This window comes from Trachypithecus francoisi, unplaced genomic scaffold, assembly GCF_009764315.1.
Source record: "Trachypithecus francoisi isolate TF-2019V2 unplaced genomic scaffold, Tfra_2.0 Lachesis_group12, whole genome shotgun sequence".
Taxonomy (NCBI): domain Eukaryota; kingdom Metazoa; phylum Chordata; class Mammalia; order Primates; family Cercopithecidae; genus Trachypithecus; species Trachypithecus francoisi.
Window position 1 is genome coordinate 56,008,559 of NW_022681457.1, and position 27,447 is coordinate 56,036,005.

A 27,447-nucleotide genomic window follows, 5' to 3' on the forward strand; every position below is an offset into this window, starting at 1 on the left:
CAGTTGATGTGACTCTCCTGCCTGGTGTCTGGCCTCAGGAAACATTGTGAGATATTCTTGATGAGAAAAAGAGGTGATGTGACTCTACCAATCAGTTTCTGCCCACTGGTGATATTGTCACATTTATCTTGGCCCAGCTCACAGGTGTAATAAAGACTCTCATATATTTAACCAGCCAAAAGCAGAGATCCCGTGTCTTTTAGAAAGGCTTAAGCAAACAGGTGAGTTCCTGGGTCCCCTCTTTATAAAAATCATAGCACTCTCTTGCATATTTTGTAAAGGCTTTGGTGGGTACAGAGTGTCATGACAAAGCCTAGTAAACAAGTAAGGTTGTGTTTCTCATATGTGTTTCTCAGCAACCCTTAGGATTGTCACTCTCCCACGTGGAGAAGGTTCCACTAGTAAGGTCTTTAATTTCACAAGTGGATACCATCCACAGTTGAAATTGTGACTGTCTTATGTGAACATCCAGCCAGAGTTGAAATAGTGAAACATTTCTAAGCCAAGCTCATAGACAGTAAGGAATCTTCTATCTGGACTCAACCAATTGGAGACATGTTGACTTTCATACCTGGGCTTAAGGACACAGGTGCAACCATGAGTTCATAACAGCAAGAAGGTCTCAGGCCAGACTGTGGCTCCTGCATCCAGTATAAAGCCCTCAAGTGGTACAGAGAACGTCCTAACAGACCTCAGCACACAGATGAGGTTGTAAAACTCATACGCACAGCCAGTTGACAGTAATGATTTTTTTTTTTTTTTTTTTTTTGAGACGGAGTCTCGTTCTGTCGCCCAGGCTGGAGTGTAGTGGCCGGATCTCAGCTCACTGCAAGCTCTACCTCCTGGGTTTACACCATTCTCCTGCCTCAGCCTCCCAAGCAGCTGGGACCACAAGCACCCGCCACGTCGCCCGGCTAGTTTTTTTGTATTTTTTAGTAGAGCAGGGTTTCATCGTGTTAGCCAGGATGGTCTCAATCTCCTGACCTCGCGATCCGCCCGTCTCGGCCTCCCAAAGTGCTGGGATTACAGGCTTGAGCCACCGCACCCGGCCGACAGTAATGATTATCATCCTTCCACATGAGTACAGCCCACTGTTGAGATTCTAAATTTCCAAACTAAAAACAGTTTCAAACGTTGGAAAATTGATTCTCATCCTTGAATCCAGTTCACAGATGAGTTGCTGACTCTTAGACTGAGATTCAGCAACTGTCCATGGTTAAAATTGTGACTCCTGAACATAGACACAAAATAAAGGAGATGTTGATTCTCATACCTGGAACCTGGACATATGCAGGACGGTTCATCTCATTCATGGACCTTCCTGCAGCTGTGATTGTGACATACGCCTCTGTCCAGCACCTGAGTGATTCCACTCTCCCGCCTGGGCTCAGCTCACAGATTGGATTGTGATATATCGCTTAACTCAGAATTTAGATGATGTGACTCCATTCTCCTCCCTTGGCACTGCCCGCAGGGAACACTGTGACAACATGACTGCATGTTACACTCCGGTTATGTGACTCTTTTGCCTGTGCCTTGCCCACATGGGCCATTGTGACATATTGCTGGATCTAACACCCAGGTGATGTAACTCTATGACTGAGTCCCTGACTAAAAAGTGCATTGTGACATACCTCTGTGCTCATCATACAGGTGATGTGACTCTCTTTTCCTGCCTGGTTCCTGCTTACAAGAGATATTGAAACAGATTGCAAAGCCCAGCAGCTAGCTGACGTGACTCTTATTCTTTCTGTGTTTTGCCCACAGGGGACATTATGACATATAATTGGGCCCAACACCATGGTAATATTACTCTTTTGTCTTGTTCCTGTTCCCAAAAGGCATTGTGACATATTGCTGACCACAGCACCAAGGTGATGTGAGTCTTATACCTGGACCCTGTTAACAAGTGGCATTGTGACATACCTCTGGACCTATCAACTACTTGATGTGACTCTTCTTTTTTACCTGGGCCTTCTCCATATAGGAGATTGTGACATAACTCTGGGCCCAGCACCTAGGTAACGTGACTTTTTTTTTTTTTTTTTTGCCTGGACCATGCCCACAGAATGGAGAGTGATTTATCACTAAGCCCGGCACACATGATTTAATTCTTCTGACTGATCTTTGCCGACAGGAATCATTTTGACATATTTCTGAGTTCATCACCTAGTTGATGTGACTCTTTTTTTTTTTTTTCCTGACTTGTCCATAGTGGAGTTTGCTATGTGTTGCTTGACCCAGCTCTTGACTGCCCTCTCATGGCCTGGTGCTCCCCACTGGGGTGACTATAAAATATGGCTGGGCCCTGGCCCTAGATTATGTGACTTTTCTTTTCTTCCTGAGCCCTACTCACCTGGGGGCATTGTGACATGTCTCTGAGCCCATCAACTAGGTGATGTGACTCTACCTGATCCCGCTCCTCATGGGGTTTTCTTATATGTTGTCAGACCCAGCAACCATGGTATGACTCTTCTCTACTGCTCGAGCTCTGCCCAATAAGAAATTGTGATGTATCACCGGGCCCAGCACCTCGGTTCTGTGACTCTCCTCTCCTGCCTGGGCTGTACATACACTGCTATATTAACATACGGCTGGGCACAATGTCTAGGTAAAGTGATTCTCCTGTACGGGCCCTGCCCACAGGGGGATTATTACACATCACTTTGTTAGTCACCTAGGTGATATGATTCACTTTTTCTTCCCGGGCCCTGCAAAAAAGAATAGTGACTTGTCGCTGGATCCAGCACTTAAGTGATGTGACTGTCCTCTTTCACCTGGGCCTTGCATATTTTCAGTGTTATGACATATTGCTAAGTCCAACACCTAGGAGGTGAGAGACTTTTTCCTTAGCCCTGACTACAGGGGGCGTTTTGATATTTCTCTGCATCTATCACTTAGAGGATGTCTTTCTTCTGCTTGTGCCTTGCCTTCAGGGAAGATCGTGACATAACACTGGGTTTAGCAACCAAGTGATGTGTCTCTCCAGCCTGGACCTAGCCCACCAGGGAGCATTGTGACATATTGCTGGTCCCAGAAACTAGATGACGTGACTATACTGACCATGCCCCGCTTTTAGAAGGGAATTGTAACATATCACTGGCCAAGCATGCAGGTGATGTGACTCTCCTGCTTGGTCCTGGCTTTCAGAAAAGATTGTGACATCTCCCTGGCCCAGCATCCAGCTGATGTGAAAACACTGCCCGGACTCTTTCCTCAGGGGTATTGTGACACATTGCTGGACCTCACACATAGGTGGTGTGACTCTCCTCCACTGCTTAGACTCTTCCCAAGGAGGGATTGTGATGTGTCACTATCCCCAACACCTAGATGATGTGACTCTCCTCTTATGCTTTGGCCCTGCCCACATTGTGTATTGTGACATATGTCTGGGTGTATCACCGAGTTGATGCAACTCTCTTGCATGGGCTTTGTCCACAGGGGTACTATGACATATTTTTTCATTCATCCCCTAGGTGATGTGCCTCTTCTCTTCTGCCTGGGCCCTGCCAAAAAAGGGGATTGTAACAAATCACTGGACCCAGAACCCAGGTGAGGAACACTCTTGTTTTGCCTGAGTCCTGCATATTTGGGTATTGTTTAAATATCACTGGGTTCCACGCATAGGGGATGCGAGGCACATGCATATAGACCCTGCTCACAGAAGGCCTTGTGACAAATCTCAGCATCCATTAACTAAAAGATGTGACTGTCCTCTTCCACCTTCACCCTGCTTACAGGAAATATAGTGACATAGTGCTGGGCCTAGAAACCAGATAATGTGTCTCTTTTGCCTGAACCTTGGCCACAGGGAGAATTACGACATATCGCTGGGCTCAGCACGCAGGTGATGTCACTCTTCCGCCTGGTCATTTCCCGCAGGGAATATTGTACATATCTCTGGCCCAGCACCCAGGTGATATGACTCTTGCTCACTACCTACTCACACATGGATTTGGTACATATATACTGTGCCAGCTCACAAGTAATATGATGACTTTCATATCTTGAACCAGCCAATAGTTGATGATCCTGTCTCCCATAGCTAGGCTTAGGAAAATGGGTATGATTCTGGGTCTCCTATTTTTATGCAGGTCAGAGGGGATTAGCACACTCTCACATATGGTATAAAGCCTTTGAATTGTACACAATGTGTCATCACAGAGCCCAGCGTACAGGTGAGGTTGACTTGCATGTGTGTACAGCCCATCAACTGTTAAAATTGTAACCCTCACAGATGGACAGACCCCACTTGTGTATCTTACACATGGATGCAGTTCACAGTTGGATTTGTGACTGTCATATTTGAGCATCCGGTCAGATTTGAGACAGTGAAACATCTTTAAATGCAGCTCATAAGAAGGTGAGGGCTCTCCTCTCTGGACACAGAACATTGGAGAAACGTTGACTCTCCTACCTGGGTTTAGCGACACAGATACAATCACAGGTTCACACCTGCAAGAAAGTCTCAGACTGGATGGTGACTCTCATGCAAACTGTATAAAGCCCTAGGATACTATAGAGAGTGTCCTAACAGGGCCAAGCACACAGGTGAGATTATGACACTCCTATGCACACCCTGCCAACAGTAAAGATTGTCATTCTCCCATATGAACACAGCCAACTGTGGAGATTCAGAACCTCACCCGCAAACGCAGCTGAGAGTTGGAAAACAGAATCACATATGTGGATCTGGTCTACAGGTGAGCTGGTGACCCTCAGACCAAGATTCAGCACACCTGTGAGCCTCTGACTCCATTAAGGGAACACAGTTCACAGGAGGGATTGAGGTTTCCATACGCAGATCCAACCCACCTTTGAGATGGTGACTCATGTAATTAGACCCAACCTACAGAAGGTGTTGACTCTCCTACCTAGAACCAGGACATGTGTGGGATTCTTAATCTCATCCCTAGACCTTCTTGCATGTGTGATTGTGACATACGCCTCTTCCCAGACCCAGAGTAACTTAACCCTTCTGCCTGGGCCTTATGGATGGAATTCTGTCATATCACTGAATTCAGCATCTAGCTGATGTGAGCCTATACTTTTGTCTTAGCACTTTTCACAAAGGGATATGGCAAAGTGTGGCATATCACTGGCTCTAGTACCCAGGTGAATTGACTTTCTTCTACTGCTTGGTATATGCCCAAGAACAGATTGTGATATGTCACTGGGCCCAGCACCTAGGTGATGTGACTTTCCTCTCCTGCCTGGGCCCAGTGCTATCCTGCAAAGCTCCTGCTTGGGCCCTACCTACAAAGGTATTATAGCATATCTCTTCATTCATCACCTGGCTGATATGACTCTCCTCTTCTGCCTGGACCCTGCCAAAAGGCGGGATTTTGACACATCACTGGGCCTAGCACCTAAGTGATGCTACTTTTCTGTTTTTCCTGGGCCTGGCATATTTTGGGTATTGTTACATATAGCTGGGCGTCATAGCTTTGGGATGAAATGCTCCTGACTGGGCCCTGCCCACAAGGGACCTTATAAAACATCTCTGCATCAATAACCTAAGGGATTTGTCTTCTCTTTTGCCTGCATCTTGCCCACAGGAAATGTGATATATCACTGGACCCAGGCACCAGGTAATGTGTCTCTCCTTCCAAGGCTGTGCCCAGAGAGAGCATTGTGGCCTATCACTAGGCTCAGCACCCAGGTAACATGACTGCTTCCTGTACTCTACTTTAAGGAGCGGATTGTTATATATCTGTGGCTGAGCGCCTCAGTAATATGACTCCTGCCTGATTTCTGCCCTCAGGGAAGATTGTGACGTATCCTTGCCAAAAAACTATGTGATGTGACTCTGCTGCTCACTTCCTACCCCACAAGTAAAATTATGCCATATATTTTGGCCAGCTCACATGTGTGTTGATGACTCTTTTTGTTGTTGTTGTTTGTTTTGAGATGGAGTCTTGCTCTGTTGCCCAAGCTGGAGTGCAGTTCAGTGATCCCGACCCTCTGCAGCCTCTGCCTCCCAGGTTCAAGCAATTCTTCCATTTCAGCATCCCAAGAAGCTGGGATTACTGGCACCCGCAACCCTGCCCAGCTAATTTTTGTATTTTTAGTAGAGATGGGGTTTCACCATTTTGGCCAGGCTGGTCTCACACTCCTGGCCTCAAGTGATCCACCCACTTCAGCCTCCCAAAGTGCTGGGATTACAGGTGTGAGCCACTGTGCCCAGCATGTGTTGATTACTCTCATACCTCAAATCAGCCGATAGAGAAGATGCTGTCTCCCACAGCTAGACCAAAAAAAATTAGTAGGATCCTGGATCCTTCCCTTTGTATGAAGGTCATAACAGATTACTTTTCTTTTACATATCTTACAAAGCCCTTGAGTGGTACAGAAAGTGTCATCACAGGGCACAGTAAACAGGTGAAATTATCACCCTCACACATGGGCAGAGCCCATTGGAGAGGTCCTGAATTTCACAATGAAGCCCACAGTGTGGATTGTGTCTGTCGTATGTGAACATTCAACTGTAGTTTGAATGCTGACTCATTTCTAATTCTGGCAGTTTAGATCTCTTCTATCTGGACATATCCAATTGGAGAGATGTTAACTCTCATTCCTGGGCTTGGGGCCACAGGTGGGATCATGGGTCCGTATGAGCACAAAAGTCTAGGGCACATTGTGACTTAATGCATATTGTGGAAAGCCCCGAGGTGGTACAGAGGGTGTCATAAGAGAGCATGGCACACAGGTGAGATTATGATACTCATGTATACATCCAGTCAACAGTAAATATTGCCTTTCTTCCATATGAACACAACCCACTGTTGAGGTTCTGAATCTCACATGTGAAGAAAGTTAAAGTTGGAAAATTGACTCATACTTGGATTCTGTTCACAGTTGGGTTGATGACTCTCAGATCAAGATCCAGCATATCTGTGAGGCTTTGACTCCATTAAAGGGACACAGTCTGCAGGAAGGATAGAGGCTGTTATGGACAGATTCAGTAAACTGTTGAGATTGCAGGTCATACACTTAGACCCAAAAATACAGGAGGTGGCACCTCTCATACCTAGAACCAAAGCATGTTCAGGATGGTTAATCTCATCCCTGGACCTTCCTGCGGCTGTGATTGTGACATATACCTCAGCTTAGCACTTGAGCAATTTTACTCTCCTGCCTGGGCTCAGCCCACAGGTTGTGTGTAACATCTTGCTGCACCAGGCACTTAGTCGATGTGAATCTATTCTCTTGTCTTGGTTCTGCCCAGAGAGAGCATTTTGACATATCACTGCTCCTTGCACACAGGTTATGTGACTCTCCTGCTAGTGTTTTGCCCACATAGGCTATTGTGACATATTGCTGAGTCCAGCACCCAGCTGATATAATCCTCCAGCCTGTCCTCTGCCCTCAGAAGGCATTGTGACACCCTTTGGGTTCCTCACATGGGTGATGTGACTCTCCTGGCTCCCCCTTCTTTCTTTTTTTTTTTTTTTTTGAGACGGAGTCTCGCTCTGTCGCCCAGGCTGGAGTGCAGTGGCCGGATCTCAGCTCACTGTAAGCTCTGCCTCCCGGTTTATGGCATTCTCCTGCCTCAGCCTCCCGAGTAGCTGGGACTACAGGCGCCCGCCACCTCGCCCGGCTAGTTTTTTGTATTTTTTTAGTAGAGACGGGGTTTCACCATGTTAGCCAGGATGGTCTCGATCTCCTGACCTCGTGATCCGCCCGTCTCGGCCTCCCAAAGTGCTGGGATTACAGGCTTGAGCCACCGCGCCCGGCCTCCCCCTTCTTTCAATGGTTATTGTGACATACTGCTGTACCCAGCTCCTATGTTATATGACTTTTTTCTACTGCTTAGGCTGTGCCCAACAAGGGATTGTGAAGTATCTCTTGGCCCAGCACCTAGGTGATTTGACTCTCTTCTTTTTCCCAGGCTCTGCATCATGTATTGGAACATATGGCTGGGTCCACAGCTAGGTGTTGCGAGTCTTCTGCAAAGGCCCTGCCCACAGGCACATTATAACATATTCTTTCATTCATTACCTAGGTGATGTGATGCTCCTCTCTGCCTGTCCCCTGCCATATTCAGAAATTGTAACATATAACAGGACCTGGCACCTAGGTTATGTGATTCTCCTCTACTGACTGGGCCCTGCATATTTGGAGTATTGTGACATAGGGTCAAGCACCAAAGAAATGAGAAGCTTCTGCCTTGGCCATGCCTACAGCTAGGCCTTATGACATATCTCTAAATTCATAATGTATGAGATGTGGCTCTCCTTTTCTGCCTGTAGCCTTCCCTTAGGAAAGATTGTAACTTACTGCTGGGCCAACAACCAGGTGATGTGTCTCTTCTGCCAGGGACTTGCTCACTGGCAACATTGTGACATATCACTGGGTCCAGCACTCAGTTGATGTGACTCTTCTTTCTGTTCCCTGCCTTCAGAGAGAATTGTGACATATCTCTAACCCAAAAGCAAGGTGAGGCAACTCTCCTGCTTACTGTTTACCCACAGGTGGAATTGTGACATGTATCTTTTCCCAGCTCATAGGTATGACTATGACTGATACCTTGAATTAGCCAATAGAAGAAATACTGTCTCTCATAGCAAGGCTTAATAGAAATGAGTAAAACTTTTAATCTCTTCTTTGTACGAAGATCATAGATGATGACCACTGTCTTGCATGTCATGTAAAGCCTTCGGATGGTATACAGAGTGTCATCACAGGGCCCAGCACACAGGTGAGATTGTGTTTTTCATAGGCACACTCTGCCAACCATTAAGATTGATACTCTTGCACATGGACAGAGAGCACTTCTGAGGTCCTGAATCTCACACACAGATACAGTGTAAAGTTGGAATTGTAACAGTGATATGAGGCCGGGCGCGGTGGCTCAAGCCTGTAATCCCAGCACTTTGGGAGGCCGAGACGGGCGGATCACGAGGTCAGGAGATCGAGACCATCCTGGCTAACATGGTGAAACCCCGTCTCTACTAAAAATACAAAAAAAAAACTAGCCGGGCGAGGTGGCGGGCGCCTGTAGTCCCAGCTACTCGGGAGGCTGAGGCAGGAGAATGGCGTGAACCCGGGAGGCGGAGCTTGCAGTGAGCCGAGATTGCGCCACTGCACTCCAGTCTGGGCGACAGAGCGAGACTCTGCCTCAAAAAAAAAAAAAAAAACAGTGATATGTGAACATCTGGCCACAGTTGAGATGGTTACTCATTTCTAAACCCAGCTCATAGAAAGGAGAAGACTCTCCTTTCTATGTTTTCTCTGATTGACCCAGTCAATCAGAGAGATATTGACTCTCATACCTGGACTTAATTTCACAGGTAAAATCATTGATCTATACCAGCATAAAAGTCTCAGAGTGAAATGTCACCGACACGTATATTGTATACATCCATCAGGTGGCACAGAGATTGTCCTAACAAGACCCAGCACACAGGTGAGATTGTGACACACATATGCACACACAAATGACAGTAAAGATTGTCATTTTTCCACATCAATGCAGCCCTCATTTGAGGTTATAAATCTCACATTCAGAGCAATTCAAAAGTTGAAAAATTGACTCTCATACATGTATCTGGTCCACAATTGTGTTTGTGGCACTAAGAAAAAGATTTAACACACCAGACAGGCTGGGACTCCACCAAACGGATACAGTCTTTTTTTTTCTTTTTCTTTTTCTTTTTTTTTTTTTTGAGACAGAGTCACTCTGTCGCCTGGGTTAGATTGCAGTGGCATGATCTCGGCTCACTGCAACCTCCGCCTCCCAGGTTCAAGCCTCCTGCCTCAGCCTCCCAAGTAGCTGGGATTACAGGTGCCCACCACTACACCCAGCGAATTTTTTGTATTTTTAGTAGAGATGGGGTTTCACCATGTTGGCCGGGCTGGTCTTCAACTGCTGACCTTGTGATTCACCCACCTCATCCTCCCAAAGTGCTGGGATTACAGGCATGAGCCACCGCACCTGGCCTAGGGATGCAGTCTTAAAGAGAGATTGGGTTTCCCGTGCATGAGTCCAATCTACCATTGAGATTTTGCCTCGTGTACTTACACCCAACATACAGGAGGTGTTGAGTCTCGTACCTAGATTCATGACATTTGGGAGACTGTTAATCATATCTATAGACTTTCTTGCAGGTGTAACTGTGGCATATGGTTCTGCCTAACACCTGAGTAATTTTACTCTCTAGGATGGGCCAAGTTCAGAGATGTGACTGTGACATGTCACTGGACCCAGGACCTAGGCGATGCAATTACATTCTCCTGCCTTGGTGCTGCCTTCAGTGGGCACTGTGACATTTTGCTGGGCCTTGCATTTAGATGATGTGAGTCTCTTCTCTTGCATTGGTGTTGCCTACAGTAGGACATTGTGACGTATTACTGAGCCCAGCACCAAGGTTGTAAGACTCTTCTGCTGTGCCCTGCCCAGATACGACATTGTGCTAAATTGCTGGGTCCAAAATTAAGGTGATTTAACTCTCCTGCCTGGGTTCTGCCTACAGAGGTCGTTGTGACATATATCTGCACCCACTCCTCAGGTGATGGGACTCTTCTCCTTCAGGGTCCCTGCTCACCAAGAAGATTTTGACTTATTTATGGGTCCAGCACCTAGCTGATATGCCTCTTCTTTTTAGGTTCTGCCTGCAGAGGACATTGTGACATATCACCAGGCTCAACACCAACATGATTTTTTTTTGCCTTAGCCCTTCCCTCTAAAGGCGTTGTGACATATTTCTGAACTCAGCACCAAGGTGATGTCCATCTCTTGCTTGAATCCTGCCCACAAGAAGCACTGTGACTTGCCTCTGGGCCCATCAACAATTTAATGTAACTGGGTGAATCACTTGAGGTCAAGAGTTCGAGACCATCCTAGCCAACATAGTGAAACCCTGTCTCTACTGAAAATACAAAAACTAGCCAGGCCTGGTGGCTCATGCCTATAATCCCAGCTACTCAGGAGGCTGAGGCACGAGAATCACTTGAACCCAGGAGGCGGAGTTTGCAGTGAACTGAGATCACACCACTGCACCCCAGCCTGGGTGAAAGAGTGAGACTCCATCTCAAAAAAAAAAAAAAGAAAAAGAAAAAGAAAAAGAAAATTAACACTCTCTTGCATCAGTTGGGCGGTTCATAGAGTGTCATCATATGTGGTGGCTCACGCCTGTAATCCCAGCACTTTGGGAGGCTGAGGCGGGTGGATCACAAGGTCAGGAGATTGAGACTATCCTGGCTAACACAGTGAAACCCTGTCTCTACTAAAAAATACAAAAAAATTAGCCGGGCGCGGTGGCAGGCGCCTGTGGTCCCAGCTACTCGGGAGGCTGAGGCAGGAGAATGGCATGGGCCTGGGAGGCAGAGCTTGCAGTGAGCTGAGATCCGGCCACTGCACTCCAGCCTGGGTGACAGAGCGAGACTCCGCCTCAAAAAAAAAAAAAAAAAGAGTGTCATCATATGGCGAGCACACAGGTAATATGGTGTTTCTCATATGCACATCCTGTGAACCATTAGGATTTTTACCCTTATACATGAATAGAGGCGACTGGTGAGGTCATAAATTTTACATGCAGACAGCCCACAGTTGTAATTGTGACTGTCATATGCGAACATCTTGTCACAATTAAGATGGTGATATATTTCTTTTTCTTTTTTTTTCTTTTTTTCTTTTTTTTTTGAAATGGAGCCTCGCTCTGTCACCCAAGCTAGGGTGCAGTGGCACAATCTCGGTCCACAGTAACCCCTGCCTCCCAGCTTCAAGCGATTTTCCTGCCTCAGCTTCCTGAGTAGCTGGGATTACAGGTATGCACCACCACACCCAGTTAATTTTTGTATTTTTAGTAGATACGGGGTTTCACCATGTTGGTCGGGCTGACCTTGAACACCTGACCTTGTGATCCACTTGCCTCAGCCTCCCAAAGTGCTGGGATTACAGGCATGAGCCACCGCACTGAGTCAAGATGCTGATACATTTCCCAACCCAGGTTGCAGGCAGGTGAGGGCACTTCTACCTATACACAGCTGATTAAAGAGATGTTGAACCTCATACCTGGGCTCAGGGCCACAGGTATAAGCATGGGTCTTCACCAGCATGAATATCTCAGAGCATGTTGTGACTCTCCAGCATAACGTACAAAGTTCTCAGGTGGGACAGAGAGTGTCCTAACAGGATCCAGAACACAGAAAAGATGTTGATGCTCCTATGCACACTCAGCTCACAGTAAAATTTTCATTCTCCCACATATTCACAGCCCAGTGTTGAGATACTGAATCCCACACCTGAAAGAAGTTGTAAGATGGAAAATTGACTCTCATATATAGATCTGATCTACAGGTAGGTTGGTGACACTAAGACCAAAATTAAGCACACCCGTGAGACTATAACTCTTCTAAAAAGACACAGTTCACAGGAGCAATTGATGCTGTCATGAACAAATCCAGTTCATGACTGAGATTCTAACTCATGTACTTAGATCCAACAAACGGAAGGTGTTGACTCTAATGACTAGAACCAGTATATCTGCTATATTATTAATCTCATCCCTGAAATTTTCTGCAGGTGTCATTGGGACATACACCTGTGCCCAACAGCTGAGTGATGTGACTCTCTTGCTTGGACACAGCTCACAGGGGCCATTGTAAAATACTGCTGATCCTATTACCCAGGTGATGTGAGTCCCCTCTCCTGCTTTGGCGCTGCCCACAGGGAACATTATGACATATGACTGGGACCTGCACCCAGGTTATCTGACTTATCTGTTTGTGCTCTGCCCACGTAAGACATTGTAACATATTGCCAGTCCAATATCCAGGTGATTTAACTTTCCTGCCTGAGCCCTGCCTATAGAAAGCATTGGGACACATCTTTTCACACATCTTTCAGGTGATGGCACTCTATGTTTCTGCCTGGTCCCTGCTTACAAGGGAAATTGTGACATCTCACTGGGCCTAGCACCTAGCAGATGTCTCTTCTCTTCTACCAGAGTTCTGCCCAAAGAGGAGATTGTGACATATGGCTGATCCCAACAGCATGGTGACATGGCTCTTTTGCCTTGGCCCTGCCCTCAAAAGACATTGTGACATATTGCTTGACTCAGCATCAAAATAATGTGAGTCTCCTGCCGGGACTCTGCCCACAGGAGGCATTGTGACATGTCTCTGGATGCACCAATTGTTTGATGAGACTCTACTCTCTTATTTGAGATATGCCCATTAGAGAGACTGTGACATATCTCTGAGCTCAGCACCTAGGCGATGTGACTCTTGTTCCATGCCTGAGCAATGTATATGTTGTGTATTGTGACACATGCTGGGCCAATGCCTAGGTAATGCTACTTTTCAGCATAGGCTCTTCCAACAGTAGTATTGTAACCTATCTTTTCATTTATCTTCCAAGTGATATGACTCTTTTTTACCGTCTGGGCTCTGCCAACAAAGAAGATTGGGACGTATCACCAGACCCACCACCTAGGTGATGTGTATCCTCTCTTTTATGCAGGTCTCTCATATTTTGAGTATTGTGACATATTGCTAGGCCCAACACCTAGTGTGTGGAAGGCTCTTGCCTAAACCTTACACACAGAAAGCCTTGTGACATATCTCTTCATACATTACATAGGAGATGTCACTCTCTTCTGTTTGCACCCTACCCATAGGAGAAATTGTGACATATTGCTAGGAGCAACATGCAGGTGATGTGACTCTCCTGCCTGATCTCTGTCCTTAGGAAATATTGAGAAATATCTCTAGATCCAAACCTAGATGATGTGGCTCTCCTGCTCACTCCCCATCCACAGGTGGGATTGTGGCATACATCTTTACTCAGGTAACAGATGTGATGATCACCCTCATTCCCCAAACCTGCCAATAGGAGAAATACTGTCTTTTGTAGGTAGGCTTAGAAAAATGGGTAAGGTCCTTGGTCTCCTCTTTGTACAAAGATCATGGAGATTTATCACTCTATTGCATGTGGTATAAAGCACTCAGCTGGTACTGAGTGTCAGCAGAGGGTGCAGCACACAATTGAGATTGTGTTTTATACATTTACACGTGGCACTCATGAAGATCATCACCCTCACACATAGACAGAGCCCACTGGAGAGGTCCTGAATCCCAAATGCAGACGTAATCTACAGATGCAATTGTGACAGAACATTCAGCCACTGTTAAGACAGGGATTCATTTCTAAACCCAAATCATAGGTAGGTAAAGACTTTTCTGTCTGGAACCCACCAACTGAAGAGATATTGACCCTCATATCTGGACTTAAAGCCACAGGTAAAATCATGAATCCATACTAGTATTGATTTCAGAACAGAGATATCAGAACAGATTGTGACTCTCATGCATACAACATAAAACCCTTGTGCGATACAGAAAGTGTCCTAACAGGGTCCAGGAATCAGATGAGATTGTAACATCTGTATGCACACCTAGCTGATAGTAAAAAGTGTCATCCTTCCACATGAACACAGACCTTTTTGAGGTTCTTAATTTCACACCCTGTGTCAGAGGAAAGTTGGAAAATTGACTATCATCCATGGATCCAATCCACAGGTGAGTTGGTTAATCTCAAACATTCAGCACACATGTGAGGCTGTGACTCTGCAAAGAGGACACAGTTTGCAGGAGTGATTGAGGCTGTCATGTATGGATCCACTCTCTCATTGAGACTGTGACTCCTGTTTTTAGAGCCAACATACAGGAGGTTTTCTCTCATAAATAAAACCGAGATGTGTTCAAGATTGTCAATCGCATCCCTGGACCTTCCTAGGTGTGACTGTGACATAAGCCTCTGCCCAGGACCTTAGTAATTTGACTCTCTTTCCTGGGGTCAGACAACAGATAAAAATATGACACATCCTTGGACCCAGCACCTAGGTGATGTGACTTTATTCTTTTGCTGTCGCACCACCCACAGAGAACACTGTGACATATCAAAGTGCTCTGTAGATAGATTATGCGACTCTTTTGCCTGTGTCCAGACAGCATTGGCCATTGTGACATATTGCAGGGTCCAACACCCAAAGGATGTAACTCTTATGACTGGGTTCTATCTACAGAGGGCATTGTTATATATTTCTGTGCTCATCACTCAGTTGATGTGACTCTCCTCCTCTGCCTGGGCCATGCCTTCAGGAGAGTGGGAGACAGGGAAAGTGACTTACTGCTATGCCCAGAACACAGCTGATGTAATACTTCTTCCTGGTCTCCTTCCTCAAGTGTTACTATGATATATCATTAGGCCCATCATATAGATGATATGACGTTCCTGTTTTTTTCTGCAACTTGTGCAGTGTGGATTGTGAAATATCACTTGGCTTAGCACCTACATGGTGTGACTTTCTTCTTATGACTATGCTTTATCCACTGCATTGGTTGTGGCATAAAGCTGGGCCCAGCCACTAGGTTACGTGACTCTCCTCTTTTTCCAGAACCCTACCCACAAGAGGCATTAGGACATATCTCTGGGCCATTCACCTTGGTGATGTGAATCTACTGCCTGCGACTCCCCCTCAAGGGATATTATGAAATATTGCCTCACCCAGCACCTAGTGATATGACTCTCCTCTTTTGCCTGGGCACAGCTTACATGTGTATTGTAATATACAGCTGGGTTAAACACCTGGGTGATGTGACTTTCCTGCATAAGCTCTGTCCATAGGGATATTATGATGTATCATTTTTTTCATCACCTAGGTGATGTGACTCTACTCTTTTTCCTGAGCCCTGCAAAAAGAAGAGATTGTGACATATCACCAGACTAAGCACCTTGATGATGTGACTATCCTGTCTTTCTCGGGTTTCACATATTATTGGTATTGTGACAAACCTCTGTGACCAACACCTATGGGTAGGAAAACTTCTGCCTGGACTCAGCCTAAGAGGGCCTCATGACTTTTTTAAAAGACATGTGACTTTAAAAATGTGACTGTCTTTTTCTGCCTATACCCTGCCCTCAGGGAAGATTGTGGCATATTACAGAACTAAGCAACCTAGTGATGTGTCTCTTCTGACTGGGCTTTGCCCACAGAGACCATTGTGACATATCACTGGGCCTAGGACCCGGGTGATGTGACTCTGCTGCCTGTTCCCAACGTTCAAGAGAGGACTGTAACATATCCCTGGCCAGGAACTCAGGTGATTTGACTCTCCTGCCTTGTCCCTGCCCTCAGAGAAGATTGTGATATATCTTCAGCCCCAAACCCAGGTAATGTGGCTTCCCTGCTTGCTCCCTATTCAGAGGAGAAATTATTATGTACATCCTGGCCCAGCTCACAGGTGTAATGACGATTCTCACACCTCAAACAAGCCAATAGAAGAGATACTGTTTCTCATTGCTAGGCTTAGGAAAACTGCTAAAACACTTGGGTCTCTGTATGAAGGTGACAGAGAACTACCACACACTTGTATATGGAATAAAGCCCTTAAGTGGTACAGAGAGTGTCATCACATGTCCCAAAGGGGATATTGTTTCTTGTATGCACACCCAGCCAGCTGTTAGGGTTGTCACCCTAACACCAGGATACAGCCCATTGGAGAGGTCTTGTGTCTCACATGCAGATGCAATCCACAGTTTGATTCCTGACTGTCATATGTAAACATCTGTCAAAGGTGGGATGGTGACTCATTTCTAGACCCAGCTCATAGATAAGTGAGGACTCTCCTGTCTGGGCCCAGTTAATTTGAGAAATATTAACTTTTCTACCTGGGCTTAGGGAGCAGCATAAAGGTCTCGGGCAAATTGTGGCTCTCATTGCTACGCTACAATCATCTTGGGTAGTATAGAGAACATCCCAATGGAGTTCACACACAGGTGAGATGGTGACAGTGATAGCCACACCCAACTGACAGTAAAAATTGCCATCTTTCCACATTAATACAGACCACTGTTGAGGCGTTGAATCTCACAACCAAAAGCAGTTGAAAATTAAAACATGGTCTCTCGGTAGACCCAATCCACAGGTGGGTTGGTTACTCTCAGATCAAAATTCAGCACACTAATGAGGCCATCACTCCAGTAAGAAAACAGAATTTACAGAATAAATTCAGACTTTCATGTACAAATTCATCCCACTAGTGAGATTGTGACTCATTTACTTAGACCCAACATACAGGAAGTGTTGACTCTTGTACCTAAAATCGGGACATGTGTAAGATGGTTCATCTTTTCCTTAGACTTCCCTGCAGGAATGATTCTTACATATTCCTCTATTTGGCATCTGAGTGACTTGACTCTTGCCGTGGTTTAGCCCACAGATGGAATTGTGATGTGTTGCTGTACCCAGTACCTAGGTGATGTGACTCACTTTTTCTGCCTTGGCACCATCCATAAAAGGTATTTTGACATATCTCTGGGCTATATACCCAAGTTACATGACTCTTCTGCCTGTACCCTGTCCACAAATTATCATGAAATATTGCTGGGTCCATCACCCAGGTGATGTAACTCTCATGCCTAGGCCCTGCCAACAGGGGGTATTGTGACAAATCTCTGTGCCAATAACCCAGGTTATGTGACTCTCTTTTTTTGGCTGTTCCCTGCTCACAGGGGGCATTATGACATATTGCTGAACTCAGCACCTAACTGATATGATTCTCCTTTCTAGTTTTTGCCCACAGGGGAGATTGTGATGTAACACTGGGCCTCAAACTAAGGTGATGTTACACTTTCATTTTTGAACTGTATTCAGAAGGAGTTATGACATATTCCTGGGCAAAGCACCAAGGTTATGTGAGTCTCCTGCTTGCACTTAGCCCACAAACGGCATTGTAACATATCTTTAGACCTATCAACTATTTGATGTGACTTATTTTTTTAAAGTGAAAGCAAGTTTATTAGAGAAGTAAATAAACAAAAGAATATCAGATACTCCCTAGACAGAAGCCCTGAGGGCTGCTGGTTGGCTCTTTTTATAGTTGTTTATTGATTACATACTAAACAAGTGATGGACTATTTGTGAGTTTTCCAGGAAATGGATGGGCAGCTTCCAGAAATTAGGGTGCCTCCCCTTTTTACACTATATAGGATACCTTCTTAACATTGCCATGACATCTGTAAACTGTCATGGTGCTGTTGGGAGTGTCTTTTAGCATACTAATGAGCAGTGTGGACTGCCAGAGGTCACTTTCATTGTTATTTTTCTTTTAGTGGGTTTCTGCTGCCTTTGGTACTGCATCCTTTTTCATCAGAAAGATCTTTGTAAAAGGTACCTTGTGCTGACCTCTTTTCTTATCCTGTGACATAGAATGTCTAATCTTCTGGGAGTGCAGGAATTAGGTTAATTCCTTTCTTTTTGAGGTCCCAAGATAACTTGGGACTCTTGGGCCTGTCAGAAAGTGACATTCCTTACTTACCACAGGTCAGGAACCCTGCACAGAGACTGTGTGGACAAGGTAGAAGGCCAATTTTCCCCAAGGGCTTTTACTGGCTCTAAAAATCAAGTATGATTTCTCAAAGAAAAGACCATGATTTCACTCAAAGCCTTGGTAAAATAACCTGTGTCTCCCATTGTGTCCTGTTGCAAATGAAAATATGTTTATTGCACTTATACAAATAACTGTATTGCCATAAATTAAGAATACTCACCAATATCTTTGCATATTCTGGAGAAAACAGGGAGAGAGAAACAAATATACTCCAAATTATGTTTACAGGAGTATATTTTACTCAATTGTTAACAGCTGTAAAGGAATGTGCTCCTGACTGGAAAACAAAGGATCTGCACCATTTTAAGCAAAAAGCCAAAAAATATTATTTCCATCTTTTATTAATTCAGTTCATGCAGTAAACTCTTGTTCTGCAAGATATATGTTAATATTTCAGCTTTCCATGAGAGTCTTTAAAGTTTTTCTCCTGTTCTAATTTTGCAGTCTTCAAAGTTATCAGAAATTTGCATTCAAAAGCACCCATCAATGTTCCACAGCAAACTATACATCACCTTTTGAAAAGGATTAAAACAAGACAACAATTGTCTATGGGTGACCAAAAAAAGTCTTAGAACAGCCATTACTAAAACCACAGTTGACAGCCAAGCGAGGTGGCTCATGCCTATAATCCCAGCACTTTGGAGGCTGAGCCAGGTCAATCACCTGAGGTCAGGAGTTTGAGACCAGCCTGATCAACATGGAGAAACTCTGTCTCTACTGAAAGTACAAAATTATCTGGGTGTGGTGGCAGATGCTCGTAATCTTCGCTACTCGGGAGGCTGAGGCAGGAGAATTGCTGAGGCAGGAGAACCTCCCTGGGAGGCTGGAGGTTGCAGTGAGCTGAGATCATGCCACTGCACTTCAGCCTGGGCAACAAGAGGGAAACTCCATCTCAAAACAAACAAACAAACAACACAACTGACTAGAAATATTGGTTACTCTTATGGAATAAACAAGTTTACATAACAATTATAACTATTAATAACATGCTACACACTAAGTCATATCAGACTTACAAGAGTTTTCCATAATTTTGTAACACTCACCAATGACATATTTATACAAATACAACCCCTAGAAAGCCAAATACCATTTCATGTTTGACAATACATTCTGTATAACTTTTATACCAAATAAATTGAATATGTCATTTTCAGACTTCAGGTGACCTAATTATCTAAAGGATTAATAGGTCAGAAAAGACAACATTTATAATTTAGTTTTGGAAAGTTTTCCCATAGCAAAGGTTTAAAACATTTTACATTATCAAATCAACTCCCAGGTCACCCTATGTCATTCATTTAGCCAAAATGGAAACTTTTCTTTTTAAAAAAAATTTTAAAAGCCAAAAACCTTTACTTATTAATAGAGGAAAGGCTTAGCCTTCCAAACAATCTGTCTCTTGTCTTTTTTCTGTAGTTTATTCAAAACACAAATCAAAATCTTTCATTTTATAAATATAACATGAAAATCTTGTTCAAGAGTGAAAGCCTATATTTCATCTTTGTGTTAGTATGCTAATGATGCCAAACTCAATTCTTAATAAAACCTTATATGCAAACATATGAAATCTTAATTAGTTTGACTATAAGGTAAGATTCTCAGAAATCTTTTACGACCATTTAAAATTTTTGTTAAAGAGCAAATCTGTGTTATAAGAAAAACCTACTGTGCTTTTATTCCAATGTTCAATTTATGGAAAAACTGAATAATATCTATTTAACTTTAGCCAATATGTTCACACACAGAATTTTTCTATGAGATTAATTTTTTAAAAACCTTCCACAACTTGCTCAAACCTTCACATTTATTCTAACTTAAAACAACTCTTTAACCTTTAACAACTCTCTAACCTAGGCCCCAAAATTAACAGTCTTATGCCTTTTTATAATCTTAAGCTGAAAGCACATTCTACTTTCTTACACACTTTGCATGTAAAGCTGTTTTTATTTCCTAAAGATTACTTATGTCACATGAACTAAAAGGCATTCACACAGGGACCCAGTGCACTGGTGAGGTCTTCAACCTCATAGGTGGATGCAGGTCAGTTGGAATTGTGACTGTCATATGTGAACATCCAGCCACAGTTGGGATGGTGTCTCATTTCTAAACCCAGCTCATAGACAGTTGACAAATCTTCTATCTGGACCAAACCAACTGAAGAGATGTTGACTCTCATGAATGGGCTTAGGGCCACAGGTACAATCATGGGTGCATACCGGCACGAAGGTCTCAGAGCAGATTTTGACTCTCATGCATACCATGTAAATCCCTTGAATGGTAGAGAGAGTGTCCCCACAAGGCCACAAGGCCCAGCACACAGGTAACATTGTGATACTCCTAGGCACAGGTGACCAATAGTAAAGACTGTCATTTTTCCACGTGAATACAGCCCACTGTTGAGGTTCTGAATCTCCCACCCAGAGGCAGTGGAAAGTTGGAGAATTAACTCTCATACATGGATCTGATCCACAGGTGAGTTGGTGACTCTCAGACTAAGACTCCCTGCAGCTATCAGGTTGTGACTTCACTAAGGGAACACAGTTTTCAGGAGAGATTTAGTCTCTTGTGTACAAATTCAGTCTCTTGTTGAGACTGTGACTCATGTACTTAGCCCAAACCTACCAAACCTACAGGTGTTGACTCTCATACCTGGAACTGGAACGTGTGTGAAATTAATCTCATCCCTGGACCTTTCTATAGGTGTGAATCTGACATATGCCTCTGCCCAGAATCTGAGTGATTCTCCTGCCTGGGTCCAGCCTTCAGCAGAGATCATGACATATCACTTGGTCTAGCACTTAGCTGATGTAACCTATTCTCCTGCCTTGGTTCTGCCCATAGAAGACATTGTGATGGATTGCTAGGCCCTGCGCCCAGGTTATGTGATTTCTGCCTGTGCCAGGACCACACTGGCTATTTTGACATATTGCACTGTCCAACACCAGGTGATGTTACTTTTCTGCCTGGGCCCTTCCAACAGGGGCCATTATAAAATATTTCTGTGCCCATCACCAATGTGTTTTGACTTTCTTTTCCTGCATGATTTCTGCTCACAGGAGGAATTGGGTCATATCCCTGGGCTCAGCACCCAGTTGATGTGACTCTTCTTTTTTTCTATGTTCTGCTCACACAAAAGATATTGAAATATTGCTGGGCCCAACACCAAGGAGACGCTCTTTCACTTTAGCCTTACCCTCAGAAGGCATGGCGATATATGCTGGGCCCAACACAAAATAGATTTGAGTCACTTGCCTGGACCCTGCTTACAGGGGGCATTGTGATATATCTCTGGGCCCATTGACTATTTGATCTGAGTCTCCTCTCTTTCCTGGGCTTTGCCTATAGAAGACATTGTAACATATCTCTGGGCTCTGTACCCAGGTAATTTGACTTGCCTCCTCCGTCTGAGCCATGACTACAGATAAAGAGTGACTTACCACATAAGACAAGGGGACATTGTGATATATCTCCTGGCCCGTCGACTATTTGATCTGAGTCTTCTCTCTTTCCGGGGCTTTGCCTACAGTAGGCATTGTGATATATCTCTGCGCTCTGCATCCAGCTACTTTGACTTGCCTCTTCTCTCTGGGCCATGACTACAGATAAGACGGACTTGTCAGTACGCAGCACACAAATGATGTGGTTCTTCTGCCTGCTCTCTGCCCACAGGCATCATTGATACATACCTGTGGTTCCAAAATGTAGATAATGTGACTCTTTTTTTTGGTGGGAGGGGACATGTCCACAGTGGGGATTTTGACATATTGCTTGGCACAGCATTCATGTTATTTGACTCTCCTCTTAACCTTAGGCTCTACCCACTGGGGTAATTGTGACATATATCTGAGTGCTGCCCCTAGGTTTTGTGGCTCTCCTCTTTTTCATGATCCCTACTCATAGCATGAATTGTGATACATGTCAGGTTTTCCCACCTAGGTTATGTGACTTTCTTGTCTTTGCCCTTCCATCAGAGGGTATTGTGACATATTGCTAGGCCCATTATCTAGGTGATGTGACTCTCTTTGCTGCCTGTGCACCACCCAAACGGGACATTGTGACACATCTCTGAATGAATTTCCTACATAATGTGCCTCTTCTCTGCTGCCTAAGAAATGCCCCCAAAGGAGATTGTGACATGTCTCTGAGCCCAGCACCTGAATGTTGTGACTCTCCTGCCTGGACTCTATGTGGAGGACATATAATGATATGTCACTCGGCTCTGCACACAAATGATGTTACTCTCCTGCCTGGGCCTTGCTTATAGAGGGGATTGAGACATTTTCTAGGTGAAGAATTCAGATGATGTCACTCTCATTTCTCAGCCTTTCCTGCAGGTAAGATTGTGACTATTACTCAGCCCAGCACACAGATGAAATTTTTCCTCTTGTATGCAAACCCAGCCAGCAGTTGCTATTGTCACCATAACACATGATTAAAGACCACTGTTGAAGTCCTGAATCTTATATGTGAACACATCAACAGTTGGGATTGTGACTGTCATATGTATATCTTGCCAGAAGTGGGATAGTGACTCATTTCTGGATTCAGCTCACACGAATGGTGATGACTGTCATACCTGGACCAAGCCAATAAGAGAGATGTTGAGTCTGGTAGCTAGGCTTAGGGGTCTGAGTCTTTTACTTGTAGGGAGGCAATAGAAGATTATGACACTTACACAAATGGTATAAAGCTCTTGGGGAATACAGAGTGTCATTACAGGACCCAGTCCACAGGTGAGATTGTAACTCTCCTATACACACCTAGCCAACAGTTTGAATTGCCACCCTCACACATAGACTGACCCCATTTCTGAGGTCCTGAATCCACACATGAACATATCCACATTTGAAATTGTTACTGTCATATGTGAATTCAGCCACAGGTTGGATGATGACAGATTTCTGAACCCAACTCACTTGCACAGTGAACCCAGCCAATAGAAGATGTGTTGACTCTTACATTTAGGCTTAGGTCAAGAAGAAAGATTTTGTATTTCTCACTTTTATAACGGTCACAGAAAATTATCAGACTCGCTCCTATTGTATAATGCCCTCAGGTTGTACAGAAAGTGTCATTAAATAACTCAGCACAAAGTGGAGATTTTGACTCTCAAGTGCACACCGAGCCAAGAGTAAAAATTGTCATCGACACACATAGACAGAACCCACTGGTGAGGTCTTGAATCTCACTCTCAGATGAGTCTACAGTTTGAATATTTAATGTCATGTTTGGATCCAGCCACAGGTGAGAGAGTGACTCATATCTGAACTCAACTAAGTGACACAGTAATGACTTTCATACCTTGATCCAGCCAATATGAGAGGCATTGACTCTCATACCTGGACTTAGGAAAAGAGGTAAGATCATGGGTGTATACCAGCACTAATGTCTCAAAGGGGATTGTGACTCTCACCCAAACAGTGTAAAGCCCTATGGAGTAAGGAGAATTTTAATAAGAGGACCCAGAGCACAGCTGAAATTGTGATTCTTATGTGCACTTCCAGCCCACAGTAAAAAGTGTCACCCTCCCACATGAATACAGACCACTGATGAGCTTCTGAATTTTACGTTTGGACGCAGTTGAAAGGTGGAATTGTGATTCTCATATGTGGATTTTGTCCACAGGTAGATGACTAGGGTTCATCACACGGGTGAGACTTTGACTCTGACACCAGGACACAGCCTGCAGGTGGGATTGGGACTCTCATGCATGGATTCAGTCCATCACTGAGATTGTGACTCATGTACTTGCATGCAACTCACAGGAGATGTTGACTCTTACCTGAAGCTGGGACATGTGTGGAATTGTGCATCTTAGCCCTGGACCTTCCCACAAGTGTTGTTGTGATGTATACTTTAGCCTAGCACCTGAGTAATTTTACTTCTCTGCCTGGGCCCAGCCTTCAGAGGGGATTGTGACAGATACCTGGGTCAAACACCTAAGTGATATGGCTCTCATGCTTGAGCCCTACCCACAGAGGGTGTTGTAAAATGTCACTGGGTCCAGCACTTAGGTCATGTGACTCTTATTTTCTGCCAGGGCCCTGGCCACAGAGCCATTGTGAGATACCGCTGAGCCCAGCACCTCAGTGATGTGACTGTATGGCCTGGGCCCTGCCCACAGTAGGTATTGTGACATTCCTCTGAACTCATTACCTAGGTGATGTAACTGTCCTCTTTTCCCTGCATTCTGCCCCCCTCAAAATGGACTGTGACATACCACAGGTCTTAGCACTTAGGTGATATGATTCTCCTCTTCTGCCTGGGCCCTGGCCATAGGGGAGATTGAATCATTTTACTGAGTCCAGACTGCAGGTGATGTGACCCCCCATCCTAGGTCCTGCCCACAGGAGGTATTGTGATGTATCTCTGTGGCCATAATTTAGGTGCTGTGACTATTGTCTCTAGGCCATGCCAATTGAGAGGGATTGTGACATATCTTTGGACCAGCACAAAGGTAATTTAAAACTCCTGCTTAGGCCATTCCCATAGAAGGCATTGTGACATATCACTGGTCACAGTACCCAGGTAATTTAACTCTCCTTCCTGGGCCCTGCCCATGGGGGATATTGTAACATATCTTTAGCCCAGCACTTAAAATACGTGACTCTCCTAGCTGGTTTCTTTTCCACAGGTGAGAATTTCACATACAACTGCACTCAGCACACAGGTGAAATTATGACTCTTGCATGCTTATCCAGCCAACAGTTACGAGTGTCATCACTGCACATGGACAGAGAGCTCTGGAGAGGTCCTGAATCTTGTACACGGACACAGTCCACAGTTGGAATTTTGACTGTCATGTGTAGATCCAGCCACAGGTGTGATGTTGACCTATTTATGGAGTTAGCGCACAGGCACAGTGATGACCCTCATACCTCGAGCCAGCCAATAAAAGAGCTGTTGACTCTTATAGCTAGGCTTAAGGAAACTAATAGAGTCCTGGGTCTCCTATCTGTATGAAAGTCACAGAAGATTATGACCCTCATGCATACTGTACAAAGCCCTCTGGTGTACAGAGATTCATTACAGGGCCCAGCACACAGGTGAGATTGTGACTTTGTTATGCAGACACCGCTGACGGTACCATCACCCTAACATATAAACAGAGCCCACTGGTGAGGTCCTAAATTACACAAACTGACACAGTTCACAGCTGGGATTGTGACTGTGATATTGAAATCTCATCACAGGTGAGATGGTGACTCATTTCTGGATCCAGCTTAGAAAACGGTGATGGCTCTTCCACCTGGACTCAGCCAAATGGAGAGATGTTGAGTCTGTTAACTAGGCTTAGGGCAGCACATAAGGTTCTGGGTCTCCTGCTTGCATAAAGGTAGCAGAGGATTATGATACTATGCATATTGTACAAAGTCCCCCATTGGTCCTGAGAGGGTCATAACAGGGTCTAGCACACAGGTGAGACTGTGACTCTGGTTTGCACACAGGCAGAGTAAGGATTGTCAGCCTCCTACATGGACACAGCCCACTGTTGAGATTCTGAATCTCACAACCAGAGCAGTCAAAAGTGGGAATTGTGACTCTCACAGGTGGATGTGGTCCACAGGTGAGATGACGACCTCAGACCAGGAGGCAGCACACCTGGAGGCTGGGACTCCTCTACCGAGACACAGTCTACAGGTGTGACTGGGGCTCTCATGCACAAATCCTGTCCACCCTTGAGATTGTGACTCACTGACTGAGACCCAATTCACAAGAGTTCACTCTGATACATAGAGCTGGAACATGTGTGGTCACTTTGGGGTAGGAGGTTAATAGAAGACTTTAGAGGTATTGACTTGACAGGAGTGTGTGAGGATTTTATGCAGCAAGACTGAAAGTTTTATAAGAGTAAAGAGCAAAATTTATTTTTTCTCCATTTTATCTCATAAGGCTAGCAGAAAGTATGGCACAACATGTGTGCTCCACACACATTTATCAGTTAAATGAATAAATTCCCCTTGTAAACGGTCGAGCTGTGCAAACCAAGACTTTATTTATTATTGTTTAGTTGATACAATCAAATAGAAGGTAATAAACTGTAAAATTCAGAAAGCACTATTAAAAGTTTGATGTTACTTCGGCATTCTTAGGTAAAATAGAGTAAAATTTTTAGTTTCTAAGTTTGTGACCATTATAAAATTAAATTGCCACGGGAGGATGAAAAATGAAATCTTACTTTAGGCGAGCATAATTTGAGAGGAAAGAAAAACTGAAAACTCGGTTGGGTCAGATATGCCAGTTCTACTCTATACCTTTTTTTTTTTGGAAATGGTTCCCTCCTGACGCAGAGGGAGGCTGGCTGGGGGACCCTGGGCCCCTCTGTCCTTGTCGCGGTGGCAATGACTGATCTCTGCTTAGGCGTGAGGGGTCCGGCCCTGCGCTGGGCTTGAGCCTGCCCGGCCCAGCCCCTCTTCACTTCCCTGGACTCTTCACGGTGTCTACCCGCCCCCGCACAATCCTGAGCGTCCCTCTGGTGGAAAGGGAGGTGGCAGCAGAAAGCCAGTGGGAGGAACTGGCCCCGCAGGTCGAGGAGGGCTCGCCCAGCTGTGGGAAATGCCCTGGTTGACGGCGGATTTCCGCGCACCGAGCTGAGCCCCGATTCCGGCTTTGAGCCCAGGGGTCCCAGCGCTGGTCGACCTTGGGCGTGGGTGCTCCGGCTGCTGTGGCTGTTCCTGCTGTGCTCAGCTGAGTCAAGACTGGAACTGGCGCCCGTCAGAAGTGAAGGAGGTGCCCCGCAGTCGGGAGGCGGCGGTAGCCCTGGTCCCTGTAAACCCCGCCTCGCTGACAAATCTCAGACGCCAAGAACAGAAGAACGGAGAGCTTCAGCCAAATGGGGACGAACTGTTGGAGCGGCTGAGGGTGAAGCTGCCCAAACTCCTCAAAGTGGAGCAGCGAAGCAAACACCAGAGGACAAGAAAAATGAAAGTCGAAGAAAATTAGCAGAAACCAAAGGCAGAGGCTAACGCAGTGCAAAACAGTTCACACAATGGTAGAAAGAGTTGATGAGTCTCGGAAACTAATCTTAGTGACAGAGCGAAAGGACAG

At 45.0% G+C, this 27,447-nt stretch overlaps 1 protein-coding gene and 1 long non-coding RNA gene across 4 annotated transcripts in view; one reads left to right on the forward strand and one right to left on the reverse strand.

Moving 5' to 3' along the window:
- ZNF43 (zinc finger protein 43) overlaps positions 1-27,447 on the reverse strand; it is a 534,348-nt gene that overhangs the window by 411,892 nt on the left and 95,009 nt on the right. The gene's annotated exons all lie outside the window — the stretch shown is intronic.
- On the forward strand, positions 16-5,655 carry LOC117093768. The gene is made up of 4 exons (XR_004441231.1): positions 16-221; positions 3,477-3,552; positions 4,621-4,703; positions 5,559-5,655. It is a non-coding gene; the product is annotated as an uncharacterized LOC117093768 (long non-coding RNA).